Genomic DNA, 19,464 nt, shown 5'->3' on the forward strand with positions numbered 1-19,464 from the left:
TATGCTTAGTCCAATGGTATGGACTGCTGACTTAAAATCTGAGGGTTGTGGGTTCAAATCCAGGGTGGGAATTTCAGATTTTAAAATTTTATTAAGTTTTGGGTACATTGAAGCTTTATAGTTTATTTCGTAACCCTTAAAAAGTGTAACATTATGCTTAGTCCAATGGTACGGACTGCTGACTCGAAATCTGAAGGTTGTGGGTTCAAATCCAGGTTCGGAATTTTAGATTTTAAAATGTTATGTCTTTTTGGGTAAATTTAAACTTGATAGTTATTTTTGTAACCACTAAAAAGTGTGAAATTATGCTAAGTCCAATGGTATGGACTGCTGGTTCTCAATCTGAAGGTTGTGGGTTCAAATCCAGGGTGGGAATTTTAGATTTTAAAATTTTATTAATTTTTGGGTAAATTTAAGCATTATAGTTCATTTCGGAACCTTTAAATAGTGTGAAATTATGCTTAGTCCAATGGTATGGACTGCTGACTTGAAATCTGAAGGTTGTGGGTTCAAATCGAGGGTGAAATTTTTAGATTTTAATATTTTATGTCTTTTTTGGTAAATTTAAACTTGATAGTTAGTTTCGTAACCTCTAAAAAGTGTGAAATTATGCTTAGTCCAATGGTATGTACTGCTGACTCGAAATCTGATGGTTGTGGGTTCAAATCCAGGGTGGGAATTTTAGATTTTAAAATTTTATTAATTTTTGGGTAAATTGAAGCATTATAGTTTATTTCGTAACCACTAAAAAGTGTGAAATTATGCTTAGTCCAATGGTACGGACAGCTGACTCGAAATCTGAAGGTTGCAGGTTCAAATCCAGAGGGAATGTTAGATTTTAACATTTTATTTCTTTTTGGGTAGATTAAAACATTATAGTTAATTTCGTAACCTTTAAAAAGTGTGAAATTATGCTTAGTCCAATGGTACGGACTGCTGACTTGAAATCTGAAGGTTGTGGGTTCAAATCCAGGATGGAAATTTTAGATTTTAAAATTGTATGTCTTTTGGGGTAAATTTAAACATGATAGTTAATTTCGTAACCTTTAAAAATTGTGAAATTATGCTTAGTCCAGTGGAACGGAGTGCTGACTTGAAATCTGAAGGTTGTGGGTTCAAATCCATGGCGGAAATTTTAGATTTTAAAATTTTATGTCTTTTGGGGTAAATTTAAACATGATAGTTTATTTCGTAACCTTTAAAAATTGTGAAATTATACTTAGTCCAGTGGTACGGACTGCTAACTTGAAATCTGAAGGTCGCCGGTTCAAATCCAGAGTGGAAATTTTAGATTTTAAAATTTTATGTCTTTTGGGGTAAATATAAACTTGATAGTTAATTTCGTAACATTTAAAAAGTGTGAATTTATGCTTAGTCCAATGGTATGGACTGCTGACTTGAAATCTGAAGGTTGTGGGTTCAAGTCCAGGCTGGGAATTTCAGATTTTAAAATTCTATTTCTTTTTGGGTAAATTAAAACATTATAGTTAATTTTGTAACCACTAAAAAGTGTGAAATTATACTTAGTCCAATGGTAGGGACTGCTGACTTGAAATCTGAAGGTTGTGGGTTCAAATCCAGGGTGGGAATTTTAGATTTAAAAATTGTATTTCTTTTTTGGTAAATTAAAACATTATAGTTAATTTCGTAACCACTAAAAAGCGTGAAATTATGCTTAGTCTGATGGTACGGACGGCTGACTCGGAATCTGAAGGTTGTGGGTTCAAATCCAGGGTGGAAATTTTGATTTTCAAATTTTATTAATTTTCGGGTAAATTGAAGCTTTATAGTTTATTTCGTAACCTTTAAAAGGTGTGAAATTATGCTAAGTCTTATGGTATGGACTGCTCACTTGAAATCTGAAGGTTGCGGGTTCAAATCCAAGGTGGAAATTTTAAATTTTCAAATTTTATTTCTTTTTGGGTAAATTTAAACTTGATAGTTAATTTCGTAACCACTAAAAAGTGTGAAATTATACTTAGTCCAATGGTAGGGACTGCTGACTTGAAATCTGAAGGTTGTGGGTTCAAATCCAGGGTGGGAATTTTAGATTTAAAAATTGTATTTCTTTTTTGGTAAATTAAAACATTATAGTTAATTTCGTAACCACTAAAAAGCGTGAAATTATGCTTAGTCTGATGGTACGGACGGCTGACTCGGAATCTGAAGGTTGTGGGTTCACATCTGGGGTGGGAATTTTAGGTTTTAAAATTTTAATTATTTGGGTAAATTGAAGCATTATAGTTCATTTCGTAACCTTTAAAAAGTGTGAAATTATGCTAAGTCTTATGGTATGGACTGCTCACTTGAAATCTGAAGGTTGTGGGTTCAAATCCAGGGTGGAAATTTTTGATTTTCAAATTTTATTAATTTTCGGGTAAATTGAAGCATAATAGTTTATTTCGTAACCTTTAAAAGATGTGAAATTATGCTTAGTCAAATGGTATGGACTGCTCATTTGAAATCTGAAGGTTGTGGGTTCAAATCCAGGGTGGGAATTTTAGATTTAAAAATTGTATTTCTTTTTTGGTAAATTAAAACATTATAGTTAATTTCGTAACCACTAAAAAGTGTGAAATTATGCTTAGTCGGATGGTACGGACGGCGGACTCGGAATCTGAAGGTTGTGGGTTCCATCCAAGGGTGGGAATTTTAGATTTTCAAATTTTATTCATTTTTGGGTAAATTGAAGCTTTATAGTTTATTTCGTAACCTTTAAAAGATGTGAAATTATGCTTAGTCAAATGGTATGGACTGCTCATTTGAAATCTGAAGGTTGCGGGTTCAAATCCAAGGTGGAAATTTTAAATTTTCAAATTTTATTTCTTTTTGGGTAAATTTAAACTTGATAGTTAATTTCGTAACCACTAAAAAGTGTGAAATTATGCTCAGTCCAATGGTACGGACTGCTGACTCTAAATCTGAAGGTTGTGGGTTCAAATCCAGGGTGAAACCTTTAGATTTTAAAATTTTATGTCTTTTGGGGTCAATTTAAACTTGATAGTTAATTTCGTAACCACTAAAAAGTGTGAAATTATGCTTAATCCAATGGTATGGACTGCTGACTCTAAATCTGAAGGTTGTGGGTTCAAATCCAGGGTGGAAATTTTTGATTTTAAAATTTTATTAATTTTTGTGTAAATTGAAGCATAATAGTTTATTTCGTAACCTTTAAAAGATGTGAAATTATGCTTAGTCCAATGGTACGGACTGCTGACTTGAAATCTGAAGGTTGTGGGTTCAAGTCCAGGCTGGGAATTTTAGATTTTAAAATTCTATTTCTTTTTGGGTAAATTAAAACATTATAGTTAATTTTGTAACCACTAAAAAGTGTGAAATTATGCTTAGTCCAATGGTAGGGACTGCTGACTTGAAATCTGAAGGTTGTGGGTTCAAATCCAGGGTGGGAATTTTAGATTTAAAAATTGTATTTCTTTTTGGGTAAATTAAAACATTATAGTTAATTTCGTAACCACTAAAAAGTGTGAAATTATGCTTAGTCTGATGGTACGGACGGCTGACTCTAAATATGAAGGTTGTGGGTTCAAATCCAGGGTGGGAATTTTAGATTTTAAAATTTATTTCTTTTTGGGTAAATTTAAATTTGATAGTTAATTTCGTAACCACTACAAAGTGTGAAATTGTGCTTAGTCTAATGGTACGGACGGCTGACTTGAAGTCTGAAGGTTGTGGGTTCAAATCCAGGGTGGGAATTTTAGATTTTAAAATTGTATTTCTTTTTGGGTAAATTGAAACTGAATAGTTAATTCCGTTACCACTAAAAAGCATGAAATTATGCTTAGTGCAGTGGTTCAGACTGCTGACTCTAAATCTAAAGGTTGCAGGTTCATTCCCACGCTGGGAATTTTAGATTTCAAATTGTATTACTTTTTAGGTCAATTGAAACTTTACAGTTAATTTTGTAACCACAAAATAGTGTTATGTTGTGCTTAATCAAGTTATACGGACTGATGACCCTAAATCTGAACTTCTGATGGTTGCTAGTTCAAGTCCCACAATTGGAGTTTTAGATTTTAAAATTTTATTAATTTGAGGTCAATTGAAACTTTACATTTTTTTCAAGTTCGAAACCAGTCCACACTTCTAGTCTAGCAAAAGCCAAAAAGTAAAAAAGCAAATACTTTTAGCTTGAAGCAAATAGTGAAAGCATTTGCTCTCATTTTTATTCATGCAAATAAAAGTTATGCTGAAAAATATGTAGTAAAAAAAAAAGCAAATGCTAGTTTTTATACATACGACCGAATGTTTCAATGTTAATCATAATTGCATCGTTTATGTTTCAGTAATAGATTTTAAGTGTTTGAGGACCTACGTGGATCTGTTTGGGCCTACAACGACACCCATTCACTGAGCGGATTCGGGATGACCCATAGAAAACTCAAAAAGATTGAACAAGGCCAGTTTCTTTGGTAAAATTATTCATTCAGGTAAGACAAACTTCTATGAAGACTCAACTCATTAGCTCAAGTCCCCCCCCCCCCAACTAAGCCCTCGGACAACACTGAGTGTACACTGTTTACAAAATATGTCAGGTTTTATTTAGTTAAGTGGCTTTCAGGCTGTTAGTTCTCCCACGTTTTAATGGTGGTCCCTCATTTGACATGTTGTCTTTAAACGTTCTTTTGTCAAAGCCATCGGGGCAGAATATTTTTGGCGTGCTGTTGGAAAGAATCAATTTTCAACTTTTGTTCTTGTGAAAATCCTGTTGCGTGACATCACAGCCTGTGTTGTGATGTGAATGAGTTCTACCTGATTGATAAACGTGACCCGACTCAGAGGTGGCATGTCTTGGTGACAGTCCCTCGCTTGTCAGTTGGTATGGAATGTCATTTGGTGACAACTGAAAGTCCTTATCCAAAGGCAAGACGTCGTTCCCACGGTATCTCCGGGGTTATCCACGATGTTGACGAGCGGCTCCGAATCCTCCTCAGACGTCTGCTCCATGTTCCCAAGGGTGCCCTCCGAGGACATCATGGCCATGTGTGAGATGTCCTGTGATTGGCCAGCCAGGTCTGGTACCAAGACTGTAGATTCAGCTGCAGATTCCTCGGGGGCTGATTTGGATAATGCGCAGGCCTGAGCGTACAGCCGTAGCTGTGCTAGATAGTGGTGCAGGAGCTGGGTGTGCTCCTCAGACATGTGTTGCAGTAACTCTTGCAAAATGGACTGGTTTTTGCTGTGGTTGGTCAGACGTTTCAAACTGGACGTGTGCATCATGGACAGCTGCTGCTTGAGTGATGTGTTTGTGTTGGACAAATACTCAACCTGGAGGGCAAGAAGGAAGGGCAGAGAAATTATTTCTTTACAGATGGAATTTTAATAGACCAATCCATTAGGCTCTGCCCCATGATGTGTAACCAATCACAACCGTGACCATGCACACCAAATGTCCGACATTTATGCACTTTATGATGTGTGCAGTTCGAGCATGAAGTCAAATATTGGGAAGTTTGGCATCCAAACCCAGGAAATCCAAGTATATGTCTTGCATGTAAGTAAGATTGGGGAATTTTGTTGACAGCGTCCTCTGGTACCGCAGTGGCTTAACCATGCTAGTCAGGTATGTGTACTTGTCATGGGTGTTGATACAGGGGGGTGGGGGGGGGGGGAGATATCATAGCGTTTGTCCCCCCCCCCTTTTTTTTCCTAGAATAAAAATTGTAGCCTACATTTGATTCGATAGCTCAGAACAGCTAATTCAATAACTCCAAAATAGAATGTTGTTTAACTCATGATCTTCTGCTGAAAAAAGGGTCAGAACTTGCCTACGATTGCACCACCGAGTGTCTATAATCCAAAATTTTCTGGGGCCCTTAGCGGGCCACTTATCCGTTATGGCTTCTCATTCGTTCTGATCAAGTTATGCCCCCCCCCCCACCCAGTTATTGAGAAGCGATTGACGCCCTTGGTACCTGTTGTATTCAGTGAACAAGATCCAAACTCATTCTTAGACCAAGACCAGATGGAATGCCTACTTACCTTTGTACGAAGCCTTTCTATAGTGCCTTTCATCCTGTGCTCTGTCTGGGCCCACGTGGTCCACTCCTCCTCAAGAGTCTTCTCCAGACGTTCCTTCTCCTGCAGCAGCAGCGACAAGTTGTGCTCTGTGTAGCAAGTCTCGTCCACCAAATCCCCTTTGCTTCCCTCGTCTGGTATCTCAATAAGGACAACTGTTTACGAGAGGGAAAGGTTAAGTTATTATCCTGGATAATAATTCCTGTAATAATGAAAGTCGCTCATCAAAAGGTCACTCCAGGTGTGGGCTACACAAAGAGGGGAAATGACGGGAGGAGTTTATGGAGTAGAAAGGTTGACATATATGTTGCACTGGAAAGGGACAGATAATATGTAGCGGTAAAAACAGGATACAGGCAAGAAAGTCCCCAGTGATGCAGTGCGTGTCAAGAACATGTAATTCCTTGTAGCTGGGTGTAAGCAATCACTCACTTTTTAACCTTATTCCTAACATTAGGTGGGCAAGGTGAAGGACAAATTCCAATATTTAATTAACTGTTGAAGTCCGCTTTCAAAATGCACTGCCACCCTGACTCATTAAATTTTCTAAAATCCATCAATTTAAAAACACCAATTCCAATTTGTAAAATCCACTGGCAATATCGGCCCTCACCCGCCCCAGCCCCCTTAAAAAAATGCTGAAATTTTGGTTGTTGTTTTGTTTATTTTATTGACCAAACAAGTGCAGGAGTGAAGACAACTGTTTTAAACATGCTGTTGTCTACCCATTTCCTTCTTCCGTATGGATTTATGATATATCAATTGTGGGGGTGGGGGGGGGGGAGAATTCTTCCTTGTATCAAATGCCTCCCTTTTGGCTTTTAGTCAGCTTCTTCTAATTATCCTTCACTGCTGGTGGCATTATCCTCCCTAACCTCTGGGTAGATGCTGCAGGAAACTTGGAGGGTCAGGGTTAATATTCTTACCATCTTACCTTCCCCATTGGCAGTGCTCTGGCTCGGATCATTGATGCAGGCGTACTGGTACTGCTGCCCGTCAGTCTGCTCAAAGCCCCGGGGATGATGTGTCCGTCTCCGATGGCTGCTGTGACTGGGGGACTATGAGGTGTGTTACCAGGCTGGTACTGTTGGGTGCTGGGTCGGTGTATGTGGTGAAGATCTGGTTGACATACTGGGTAAAAATGGTGGAGTGAAGTCGTTAAGGTTGATAAAATGAGACTTAAACCAAAAGATTCAATTTACGACACAAACGTACAGTGATAAAATTAGGTTCACAATTAATTATTATAAAAGGCACGAAGTGTTGGCATTTGATATAATCCACCCAAATCCTTGTAGAACTACCATACCTGCTCACAAGGTACATAAATTTCAACTGATTACAATTATTTCATGGGTTTTTTTTCCATGTGTAGCCAAGGGAAGAGTTATTGGTTTGGTCTAGCAGGGAACTCCTCATGTGGCCGAAGGCTACTTATAGTTAATAAATATTGATGTGAAGCGAGTGGACACGGAGAGATGACTAGATTTGATTAATTTATTCGGATGAATCTATACAAAATATACAGTTGTGGCTCTCTCGAATATATATACAAAAAAAAACGACAGTCAAATGGGTATACAGTTGTACGTCGCCTAGGCTGAACAACGGTCGTGCCACCACCAAACGAAGGGGAAATTGTCCCCAACTAGCTGTAGTTGAGCTATAATCAGAGCACTTCTAAATTGTAGGTGTGGTCTGATCGCAAGCAAGTGGATGAGTGTCTCTAGCAATGCCTTGTCATTACACGAAAGCTAAGTTATGCAGCACGCAATGCAGCTCAGAAAGTGTTAACAATATTCTGGAATGCAAGGTATGTTGAAATGTTCCTGGCCAATGCAGCTAGTTATGCTAGAATGTGATTGCAGGAAAGTTAAGGAACCAAGCGAGGGCGTTGCAATAAAAAGTTTCTGTAACTACAGAGGGCGCTAATTATGTTATCAAAATAATGGCTCATCATATTGTACAGCCTATGTACTATGCTTATGATTATATTAGAAATGTTACCGAGACCTGTCTGTTGTAAAACACGACAGGTCACACTCACCCCCTAATTTAAAAAAAAAAAGAAAACTATACGAGGAATAAGTAGACTATGAGGAATAAGTAGCAGTAGTTAGATGGTAGTATGTACAAATTCAAGTTTCTGCCTCTACAAATGCCAACTTATCCTAGAATCTTCCTAGAGGATACTGCATGGTGAATACCTAGTGATCAATATCAATTAGAAATATCTCGTAGTCCAGATTCAGTATATCACTAAGAGCGAGTTGACCTCATCGACTAATATAAAGATGTTCTAAATATCACAATAAAGATGATACTAGGCTACTATTCAAACCAAATGTCCCCTAGTATGATAGAACTATCTAGGAGGGTATTATACAAAACAGTCCAACCTAGGATGTCCCTAGAAACGAGTTAACCTCAATGCACTGATGAAACATTCTAGTCATTCTGCGAATAGGGCATGTAAATGGCTGATAAGAAACTTGACAATACCTAAAATTTGCTAATTAAACTGACAATGCGGTCACATCTAAATATGCGAAGTAACCTCGACACTATGGCCTTATTTTAAATTTACTTCAATCTACCCTTGATTAAAGCTAATTTATAAATGTATGTTAAAAATATGTACAAACTTCATAACTAAACCACTGTAGTCAACCTGGTTACACTCACCCCCTAATTTTAAAGAAAAAAGAATTTTTATAGAAGGGAATTTCATAGTAACTAACGGTTAAAAGGAATATCCTATTTATAAAAACTACTATACCAGCTCCTCGAAATAAACTTGGACAATAGTAATATGTTCAAATGGTCGAGAGCGCGATAAAAGATTGTCCACCACTAGTATTTGACTAGTGAATTAGAGATTACCTCATTATGGACCTTAAATCTAAAACTCCCAATTTGGCCATAATTAGACATATGAAAGTCCGCGTAAAAAATATGAAGATTTGGCTATGAGTTTCTACAAATAAAAAATCCCTAAAAAACATCCATAATATCAGTATTAATTAAAATGGCAGGATAGTGTGGAATGATGGGATTGAGAAAAAATGGTAAAAATATGGCCCATCTCTAGCATGTCGCTAGAGAAACAGAGATTACATGTATCTCAATTGGTCCAAGAAACCTAATTTCTCAAGATGATCATATACCACACTATCCTTCACTATAAAAAAATCCAAGCATCTGGCTAACACCTACATGTATTTTAAAAAGAAAATTCTCAACATATATTTACAGGGCCTCTTTCATCCCCAACCTAAACATGTTTATTTATCCACGTTGGGTTAGCTAATCCCAACATAAAGTGGTTAAAACGAAATTAGGATAATGAGAGAATAAAATTTACCAAATACTGGCTCTACTATCAATACAGATATAATGGAATCTACATGTACAATGTGAAATATAAGATATGACGTCTGCATTTAAGATTTATCATAGATTAAAGATGTAAAAGGGTTATTCGCCTAAAGTGCTAACTAAATCCTTTGCAAAATATTTACTTCTTGCAGCTTAGTACGATTTCAATATATTGCTACAAAAAGAATCCTATACTGGCAATGGGACGATTAAAAAAAAGTAAAAACATGTACAAAAATGTTTGGGTTTAGCTGAAGACGCGCATACGCAGTCAAGCAACGAGTAGCAGTGAGCGGTACGTCAACAAGTGCACTGCAGAGGCATAAGTCCACTGACGACAGTCAATGTAGCAGAGTGAAGAGTGGAATGGCACGATCGTTGGTCACCCCGGCAGGTGTCAATACACGAATAACCTGTATGCACACAAACAAAATAAAAAGAGAAAAGACTGCGCCAAGGTTATTATAAATTTACGAACGTCCGCTTACACTAAGAACAGTAAAGGATGACAATGATTGTTAAATGCTTAGGTATATAATATGCAAAAAAATCAAGAATTGAAAGCTGACAGTTGGATTTTGGTAAAATGGAGAGCTTCCAATATTCTATCTGTCACCTATTTTCTGTTAAAACGTGTACAAAAGACAAAGCTCCACTCTTTTCAATTATGTATTTACATGTATCTACAGTATATCCGTCAGGCAGTTCCTGTACATAACACAAATTTATCAGTTGCTGAACTTAATTTTGTTGACTTAACTTCAATTAACTTCACTTCTATGTTACAATTCCTTATATACACTCAATGCAGAATAAAGAAAAAAATATGTTCCGCTTCAACACTCAATTTAGTTGGGACCTTTCACTAGTAGTGCAAAAATTAGTTGTCCTATATTTGTTTTGGGTAACTACTTAGGTTCACCGGTATAGCAGTCACTGGCTAGCAAGGAGGACCAACTTGGCTGTAGGACGAAGTCTCTGGCTTGCTGGATGGAGTCCCTGGCTAGCAAGGTAGGCGACAAAGCTGCAGGACGAAGTCCCTGGATTTTTGGCGGATGGAGTCCCTGGCTAGCAAGGCGGACGACTTGGCTGCAGGACGAAGTCCCTGGATTATTGCAGGATGGAGTCCCTGGCTAGCAAGGAGGACGACTTATCTGCCGGATGAAGTCCCTGGCTAGCAAGGTAGACGACTCGGCTGCAGATATTGCAGGATGGAGTCCCTGGCTAGCAAGGTAGGCAACGAAGCTGCAGATATTGCTTGTAGTGGGGAGCCTGCGGCCAGCAAGATGGACCCACTTGACAGCAGGGCAAAGTCCCTTGATTGCAGGATGGAGTCTGCTGCTAGCGAGGTAGACGACTGCAGGACTAAATGTCGGGCGGGGTAGCCTCCAGATTGTTCACCAGTAGCCTATACCCTATTTATTTGACTGCCGTTAATATCTCCGAAATCTATTAGTCCACTTTTTCAATGGAAGATTGCAAATGTCTTTCTATGCTTCACATCAGAAGAAGATTCTTAGTGTTCAAAGAATCGACTGCCGACTACGCCATTTGTAGCCAAGGGAAGAGTTATTGGTTTGGTCGAGCAGGGAACTCCTCATGTGGCCGAAGGCTACTTATAGTTAATAAATATTGATGTGAAGCGAGTGGACACGGAGAGATGACTAGATTTGATTAATTTATTCGGATGAATCTATACAAAATATACAGTTGTGGCTCTCTCGAATATATATACAAAAAAAAACGACAGTCAAATGGGTATACAGTTGTACGTCGCCTAGGCTGAACAACGGTCGTGCCACCACCAAACGAAGGGGAAATTGTCCCCAACTAGCTGTAGTTGAGCTATAATCAGAGCACTTCTAAATTGTAGGTGTGGTCTGATCGCAAGCAAGTGGATGAGTGTCTCTAGCAATGCCTTGTCATTACACGAAAGCTAAGTTATGCAGCACGCAATGCAGCTCAGAAAGTGTTAACAATATTCTGGAATGCAAGGTATGTTGAAATGTTCCTGGCCAATGCAGCTAGTTATGCTAGAATGTGATTGCAGGAAAGTTAAGGAACCAAGCGAGGGCGTTGCAATAAAAAGTTTCTGTAACTACAGAGGGCGCTAATTATGTTATCAAAATAATGGCTCATCATATTGTACAGCCTATGTACTATGCTTATGATTATATTAGAAATGTTACCGAGACCTGTCTGTTGTAAAACACGACAGGTCACACATGCAAATTCAAGGGGACCATTACATTACAGCAACAGCATACTCAGTTGTCTTGAAGCAGCACTGAAACTGTGAAGGCTAAAAATAAGTGCATTTTCAAACATTTTAAGCCAAAAGGTGTGTCTAATCATTCTCAAAAGAATGGATACTTGAGTCAAATGTTTGATTGCGAAATTTATTTCACAGAGTCTTTTGACCCTAAATCCCTAGCATGATTTACTAGGAACCATACCCATCCTGGCAAATTCCAACACCATATGGGAAACTGAGCACACACATATTTCTGACTTTGATTCTGGAGGTGTGCCAACCCAATGTAAAAGACTGTCAGTTTAGGGGTACTGTACCCATCCTGACAGATTCCAACAAAACATGTCGTTGGAGTTTGATGGGTTGAGTTCTGTTATGGTTAAAGCTATAAATAAGTCCAATGAGTTTAGGAATTCAAGCATCAGGAATTTACAACATTTTCTGAGTGAACCATGGTAGTTTAACCACATGTGAAAACATTGATCAGCTTTATTGATGCAATTTAAAAGGAATAAACGTGCGCTTGGTCGGTTTTAATCCGAGCCGAAGGTGAGGGTAATTATCAGCACCCAGACTCCAACCAGTTTTTAAACAGAGTGATTAATACCGACGTCCAAGCACATATTTATTCCCATTCATAAATACTTTTTCGGTAAAAGAATTCAAAACTTTTTGGTAAAAAAACCCCGATTTTGTTCAACAAGTTCACTTCATGTTTTTTAAACACCCCTCTATAGCTAAATAATGGAGTGTCTAGCTCGCGAGTAAGATGTACACAACTCCTTTTATGGAGATTGGCGTGTGCGTTCGCATGTACTGCGTGATGTCGTGCAAGACGCACCTGGAGATTGCGTTGTTAATTTAGGACTTCTTCTTCTGTTGTACATGTATGTCCTTAGACTTGCAGCTCTGTCGAGGTGAGCCAGGCCAGTGTGTCATCCTCCAGATTGATCAGGCGGCCAGTGTTTTGAGCAGGTGGTGATGATGTGGTCTACTGTCTGGATTGGTTCTCTGCAGTCGCAGGAAGTGCTGTCTGCCAATCCCCAGCTTTTCATGGATGTACCATAGCATCCGACTCCAGTCCTCAGATGGTTGAGGGTCGTCCACTGCTTTCGTGGGAGGTCTTGACCGCACACATCCTTAGGGTCGTTTATGAAGCGGTGTAGCCTAGGTAGATGGTTCTGCTGAGGTCCACCAGACTCTCCAGCTGGTTTTACCCAGGCGACCTTAGAGACGTCTGCTGATGTCGTGAGCAGCTTGTGGGCGTGTGTGGCAAACAGCCTGGAGCCTTGCTGGTCTCTAGCCGTTGGATGGCCAACTGGAGTTTGTGTGCCGTGAAGTCGCCTGAAAGGTTGGGATCACACCCCTGCGCATGGCACAGCTCCTTGACTCGCCGATGGGACTCTAGTAAAGTTCTTGTTCGCGTTGGGGAAGCGACAGTTGCTCAACAGCTGATACGCGATGGAATTTGCAGTAATTGGACATTGTGTTGGGGTTGTGGACCTACCCGTGAGTTGTTGATGGTTTGCCATGCCCAACAGCTGGAATGGGTGAAATCCATCGATTCCACAGTCTCTGTCCATCTCTGCCTTCATTTCTCATAGAGCCTACCGAAAAGATCATTGGCTGCTTTATCCCTGTCTTCGTTGGTCGTTGCTTCTTCATGGGCGCAAAGTAGATCTTCACACTCGCCATCCCAGCAGGGGACGTAGGCCGTGAATGATGCCGTGGACGATGCAGGATCTACAACACCGCAATATTTTAAGACCTGGGGAGGGATACAGGAGAGGATTGGTTTGGCAATTTTGACAAAAGCTGACAGCTATATGCACTTTGACAAAACATGAACTATGGATCTTTTTATATGGTTCTCTTGCTATAACAGGCACAAGTAAGCTATTGACCTGAGTTAGGACTCTTGTTGAGGCAGGCCGGATGCAAAGCTTTTCCCAAGACACAGTCGGCATTTGGGCATGGCCTTGACAATTGAGTTCATCGAACACTGATATCTGCTAAGAATAACCAGCCCAGGTATCTGTCAATTTCATAAAACTCCCACAAATGCCACTACCTTGTGTCCTGCTGTCCACTACCTTCAACTTATCTTAATTCAACTCACAATCCTTTTCACAAACACGGACCACAAGTCATCTTGTAGCATGACTCATGATCATGAACAGAAAGTGAAAACATTGTCCTTAACCTAAAACTTATTTCTTGGGATCCAGTCACAAGTATGCAAGAGCTTGGTCTTGTTCCCAAATGCAAACTCACCCCCAAAGTTGATGCCTTTATCCACGTGCTTGACCCTGTAGTGTGCCTTGAGGAGAATCTCATCAGTGAAGAGACTTTCCTGGGAGCAGAATGGACAGTGCAGATGCGGAGCCTTCATCAAGGAGTGGCTACACTCCCTGTCTGTGCACTGTATGGGCGTCCAGTCTGCCTCAGCGCCTTTCATTCGCACTGATGGATGCGCCTACAGTTGCAAAAAAAAAAAATGTAAATGTATGAAACGGCAACACCAATTAAATCTTCACAGAAGTTTTCAAAGTGGAGAGGGGGAAACAAATTAGGCCAAATAAAAAACAAAAACATGTCTAGCGTCCCCGCCTGCTTCCTTTATGGAGGCTGCCTCCTTAGGTTTTTTTTTTTTTAAACCAATTTTTTGTTAAAGTTTTCAATAGTGACATTAGTTTGGCCTCTTAAATTGTATCTGTTGCATCATGGAGCTATAAACACATTTCAATATAAAGCTGGTATGTAATTTGCTGAGTCCAATGGCGGCCATTTAAAAAAAAAAATGGCAGCCATCTTGATGAAAAATAGCCCGGTTGGGCGACCATTGGGGAGGAAAAAAAAAAAGAAGGGTCTCCTGCTTCCTTTTTTTCAAAAAGCAGGACCCTAAGGCCAAAAAAAAAAAGTCTCCGGTTTCTGGTATGGAGCTTGCCCCAAAAGTGGTGCGGCGACGCGGCTTTTTTTTTTTTTTTACCTGTTTTTTTTTTTTTTTTTTGGCTTCAAATGTCGGCTGATGACTGCAAATGGTGCCCGACTAAACTTAGTGCAAATATATGGGAGTCCAGAGAGGCCACATAAAGCTTATTCTCGATCTTAACCCCCTTCTAAAAACACGTTAAAATTGTGCAGCAGCAGGATTCCAGTCAAACCAGTAAGTTTGGCGGTTTTGAGACATCATCTTGTATTGAAAAAAAAAAACTTTTTCATTTTGCCGACGCGCATGGCTACAGCGACGCGCGCGCATACCAGAAACCGGAGACTTTTTTTTTTGGGCCTAAGCATATTCTTTTTGGAAAGATTCCCACATCTGGCCATCACTTGTCATCCTGTGCACAATGAGACTGGTCTGAAAATTTCTAAGTGTTTTCTCAGTAAATACCCCAATAAATTCCCTGCTAAATTTGACATACTTTCTGATGGCTGATAGGTCACTGAAGGAAAACATTATTGATGGCCAGATATGGGAATCTTTCCAAAAAAGTCCTACTAGCAGTGGCACTAGCCATAGGGGTAATCCTTACTTTTAGGACACCTCTATTTTTTACGAGTTCTGTTCAAAACTGACTTTTGCAGATGTCTGTCCAGTACCAAAGTGACTTTTGCAGGCTAAAGCAGTCTTTAGAAGTCAAGAAGGTGTCATTGCCCATTGTTCAGATGTGCCAAGAAGTATCAGAATGTCAATTTTGAGTGTCATTTAGTCAACTGTTTCGGTGAGTCTTTCCCTTCCTATAGAGGAACGGGGTCCTAAAAGTAAGGATTACCGCCATAGGGATAGCGAGCAGCAGCCATTCAATATTGTGAAGTGTCCGGAAACTGGGCGATTTCACATTTTGCTTTTTGTTTAAAAAAAGTCATACGAAGAGCAAGAGGTGTCCAACTTCAAAATATAAATAATTTTCCAGAATATCTTGGGTACCTACCACATGAATAGCCATATTCAACAACTCCTTTGCCTTGAATAATCACATAAATAAATTCTGGGGGGAAATGTCAAGGGGAAAAACTAACGTTCGGTGTAAACAGCGCCCTCCAGGAAAAAAAAGAAAAATGTGGGTTTAAAGGGTTTTCCAAAATTCGATTTATTCCCATGCGGGTTGTTCTATTAAACCAATTTGAAGAAGAATAATTATGTAATTTCCACACAGCTACTCAGAAAGCGTGGGGTGTCAAATAAGAAGAGACAAATAGGTATTATTGGGCTTCCGTTACGGCAGACGCAGGCATCTCGTTAAAAAAAAGAAGGATGCCAGTTCAATGATGAAGCTGCGAACCTGCGACGAAGGCCGAGGTTTCGAAACAGCTTGCATGTGAGGGACACATGAGGGCAGCATTCAACAACATAAACACGCGACTCTTGACACGTGCTTGAAAATCTGGCGCTACCCGTATTCTTCCGAGTGGCTGAAAACTTTCTTATTAAGTCAGTATCAGTACTACAAGTTTGTTTTAATTAAAGGTAACATTAATTTGGTTGTTTTAATAGCTATTGGTGAAATCTGCATTATTTTATTTAGTGAAACGTCGCGCAGAAGTAGCCGTCATGGCCGCACTCCCGTAGTCCGTAGACGCACTGGCACTGCGTTTACAACGTTATTGATTAATAGCGTTGTATCATTGTATCTAATTCGTCATGTGTGTTCGTGAAGAGTTTGAGATGCTGGAAAAAAAGTCCATACTGGGGTACCACTCATATTCCTTAATATGACCTGAAAAGTACCAAACATTGCCAAAAGTTGTAAATCTGATGAAGAAACACTGTTTTAAGGAGAGCAAACATTCTTTGATAATACGTGTTCTGTCATGGCCCATAGACTTTTAGCCCCACTAGTGTGGCCGTCGGTATGCTGCGCTGAACCTAAAGCCACACACCGTGGTCCGCGCACTACTGAGGACGTTTTCATAAAATTTGCAGGGAATTTCTTACATATGGTTGTATTCTACGATGTCCCATCTATCACTTCTGGGATGCTTAGGTGTAATGTAGCTGGAGTTACCCAGCCCTGAGTTTTATCATTGGGTTGTCTATAAGGGCTGGAGCTAGTTTTTCTCGTAAACGAAAGTATAGGCAAAAAAATTTGGAAAAAAATGTTCAATTTTGTCCCCGTTACACACTAATTGCAACTGCAACTCACCCCAAACTTTCCTGGAATAACCATTAAACAGGTCCTTGAAGTAAAAAACGATCCACGATGAAGATTCAGCCTACAATTGCAGTGAAAACAGGAGGAATAACCGCTAACCTGACAAGCTTACGGGCATGGCCAGGACCGTAATTGGTTTGTGCACAAAAAAAATTTGTGTACAATGAATGGCGGTCGGTTACCGGTACCAGGCTGTCAACTATTCGTTTTTGCCGGCTGGCGGTTGGCTGTTGGCGCATGACGTCGCGCGGAAGCGTAACACCCGATGACTGTTTCATGCACTCATATGAAGTTGGTAAACTTCATATGAGTGCATGAAACAGTCATCGGGTGTTACGCTTCCGCGCGACGTCATGCGCCAACAGCCAACCGCCAGCCGGCAAAAACGACTAGTTGACAGCCTGGTACCCATTGATCTCCATATACACAGACTGGATAGGACATCGCGCAGTGTTTGTGCACGAATGCGCGGCCGAACAATGGCGGCGCGTTTACGTACTGTCAGACGGGTAAACGCGCATTGTGCTTTCACTTTGTTTACTTTGGAAAATGGATTATCGAGTGAGATTTTTCTTACAGGAGGGAGTTCAAGCGCTCCTCCAAAACAAATCTTAAAAAAATAACTGAACGATGAAGAGTTTATACCCTCAATCCCTCCAAACAGCTTTTCCACACTTTCTTATTATGCATTTTCGAAATTCAAGAACCCCCATTTCTTTTTCCCTTATTTTTAAAAAAATCCCTCCTCCTCCAAAAAATGATTGTAAGTAAATTGCCATTTAATTTTTGGCTCATTGGTTATTAGAGCACACTGAATTACTCCATCAACGAAATGAATAACTGTATTAATAATATGCTGAAATGACATCATATTTTTTTTAATGAACTCTCACATGAGAAATTGAATGGAGATTCTTTCAAATGATGATATATTTATTAAAAACCAGAACATAAACCAATTAGAATCTAAAAGGTAAAAACAAAATAATTTTACAAAGTAATCAGTAAAATCTTCTTCCCGTCCCTAGATTGATCAGGGAATGACATCGTTCACCTCTTGTGATATTGTGTGAAAGGAGATGAATCACAAAACAAAATAGTACTATACTAATTTTGTCAAAGAATAATTCAAGCTACGCACGGTCTTGTTTATAAATAAATATTTAGCAATACTTCTGAATATAAATATAATTACTTGTAAGTGTAATGGGAATCGTTTTTTGAGAGCGAATATGATGGTGTATATGGCTATAGCTATAATCTTATATTTACGGCGTACACAATATAATTTCAAACCGTAAAAGTACTTGCTTTCTTCACCATACAAACTGTCAATAATGTGACAGTCATCTTGGGAGCTCATAAAAATACTTTCGTTGAACTCCACAGCTTCTTTCCAAAAACAAAATCAATCAATGTTAACAGTTCCACGTCGTAAGAATTGATTAAGTCAAACTCTCAGATGCCTATCACATCGCATGTTCCATTCAGTGGATGATACAGTCGATTCCATCCCTCCGTGAATTTCTCCATTTTCGTCCGTCTCGGATATCGTCCTTCAGCTGGTGGTTTTTGCTATGGCTTTGCTGAAGCTCTTTGTTTGACATGAAGGTCAATCGGCCGGTTGTGCAGTAAGTTAGCATAAACCATCTCCTCGGTTTCTCTTTATAAAGAAAAGGAATAGAAACATTTCGGTAGGCGTTAAGCCAAGGCAGACATAATTCAATCAGATTTTGCATATAAAAGTTATTCGAATAAACTATTTTAAACAAGTCAACTTTTGTTCATTGCCATTGCCGGGTAAGTCATGCACGTTTAGGCCTATGTCTTTCAAAAAAAAAATGATGCCGACCAGCACACAGGCCTCCATCCCCTCAAACTCAAAGCGACAACATTAACGATATTATAATTTGCTTTGTCATTCCCATGTTCATCCATGCCATGTTTTATAGGCCTCGTTAAAAACAACTTACTTGCGAATAATTGTCCTATTCTTCAACGCTCCTTACTTCCCGGCTCCAGCAATCTAATGCTGCGCACACCTTGACTATACTCCTCGTCGATTTTGATCAATTTAGATCTCTGTTTCTTTTATTCTTTCAAAAATGACAAAGAAACCGAAGAAAACCCAACTTCATTTTTTAATCCTCCGTTCGACTGTGTACATAACTCGAATGCGAAATTGTGTTCTTTACCCTTTTCAAAAAACGCGCGCGTAGACGCACGTTCGTACGCGATGTCCTATCCAGTCTGCGTATATGGAGATCAATGCTGGTACCGGTAACCGACCGCCATTCATTGTACACAATTTTTTTTTGTGCACAAACCAATTACGGTCCTGGCCATGCCCGTAAGGTTGTCAGGTTAGCGGTTATTCCTCCTGTTTTCACTGCAATTGTAGGCTGAATCTTCATCGTGGATCGTTTTTTACTTTAAGGACCTGTTTAATGGTTATTCCAGGCAAGTTTGGGGTGAGTTGCAGTTGCAATTAGTGTGTAACAGGGACAAAATTGAACATTTTCCAAAATTTTTTGCCTATACTATCGTTTACGAGAAAAACTAGCTCCAGCCCTAATAGACAACCCAATGATAAAACTCAGGGCTGGGTAACTCCAGCTAGGTGTAATGATGTTCAATTGC

General features: G+C 39.4%; 1 pseudogene; it reads right to left on the reverse strand.

Annotated features, from left to right (window-relative positions):
* Positions 1–4,484: 4,484 nt before the first annotated feature.
* Positions 4,485–15,724, reverse strand: LOC119731814 (annotated as a pseudogene).
* Between the last annotated feature and the right edge of the window lie 3,740 nt (positions 15,725–19,464).

Source organism: Patiria miniata, unplaced genomic scaffold (genome assembly GCF_015706575.1).
Source record: "Patiria miniata isolate m_02_andy unplaced genomic scaffold, ASM1570657v1 HiC_scaffold_1, whole genome shotgun sequence".
NCBI classification, from domain to species: Eukaryota; Metazoa; Echinodermata; class Asteroidea; order Valvatida; family Asterinidae; genus Patiria; species Patiria miniata.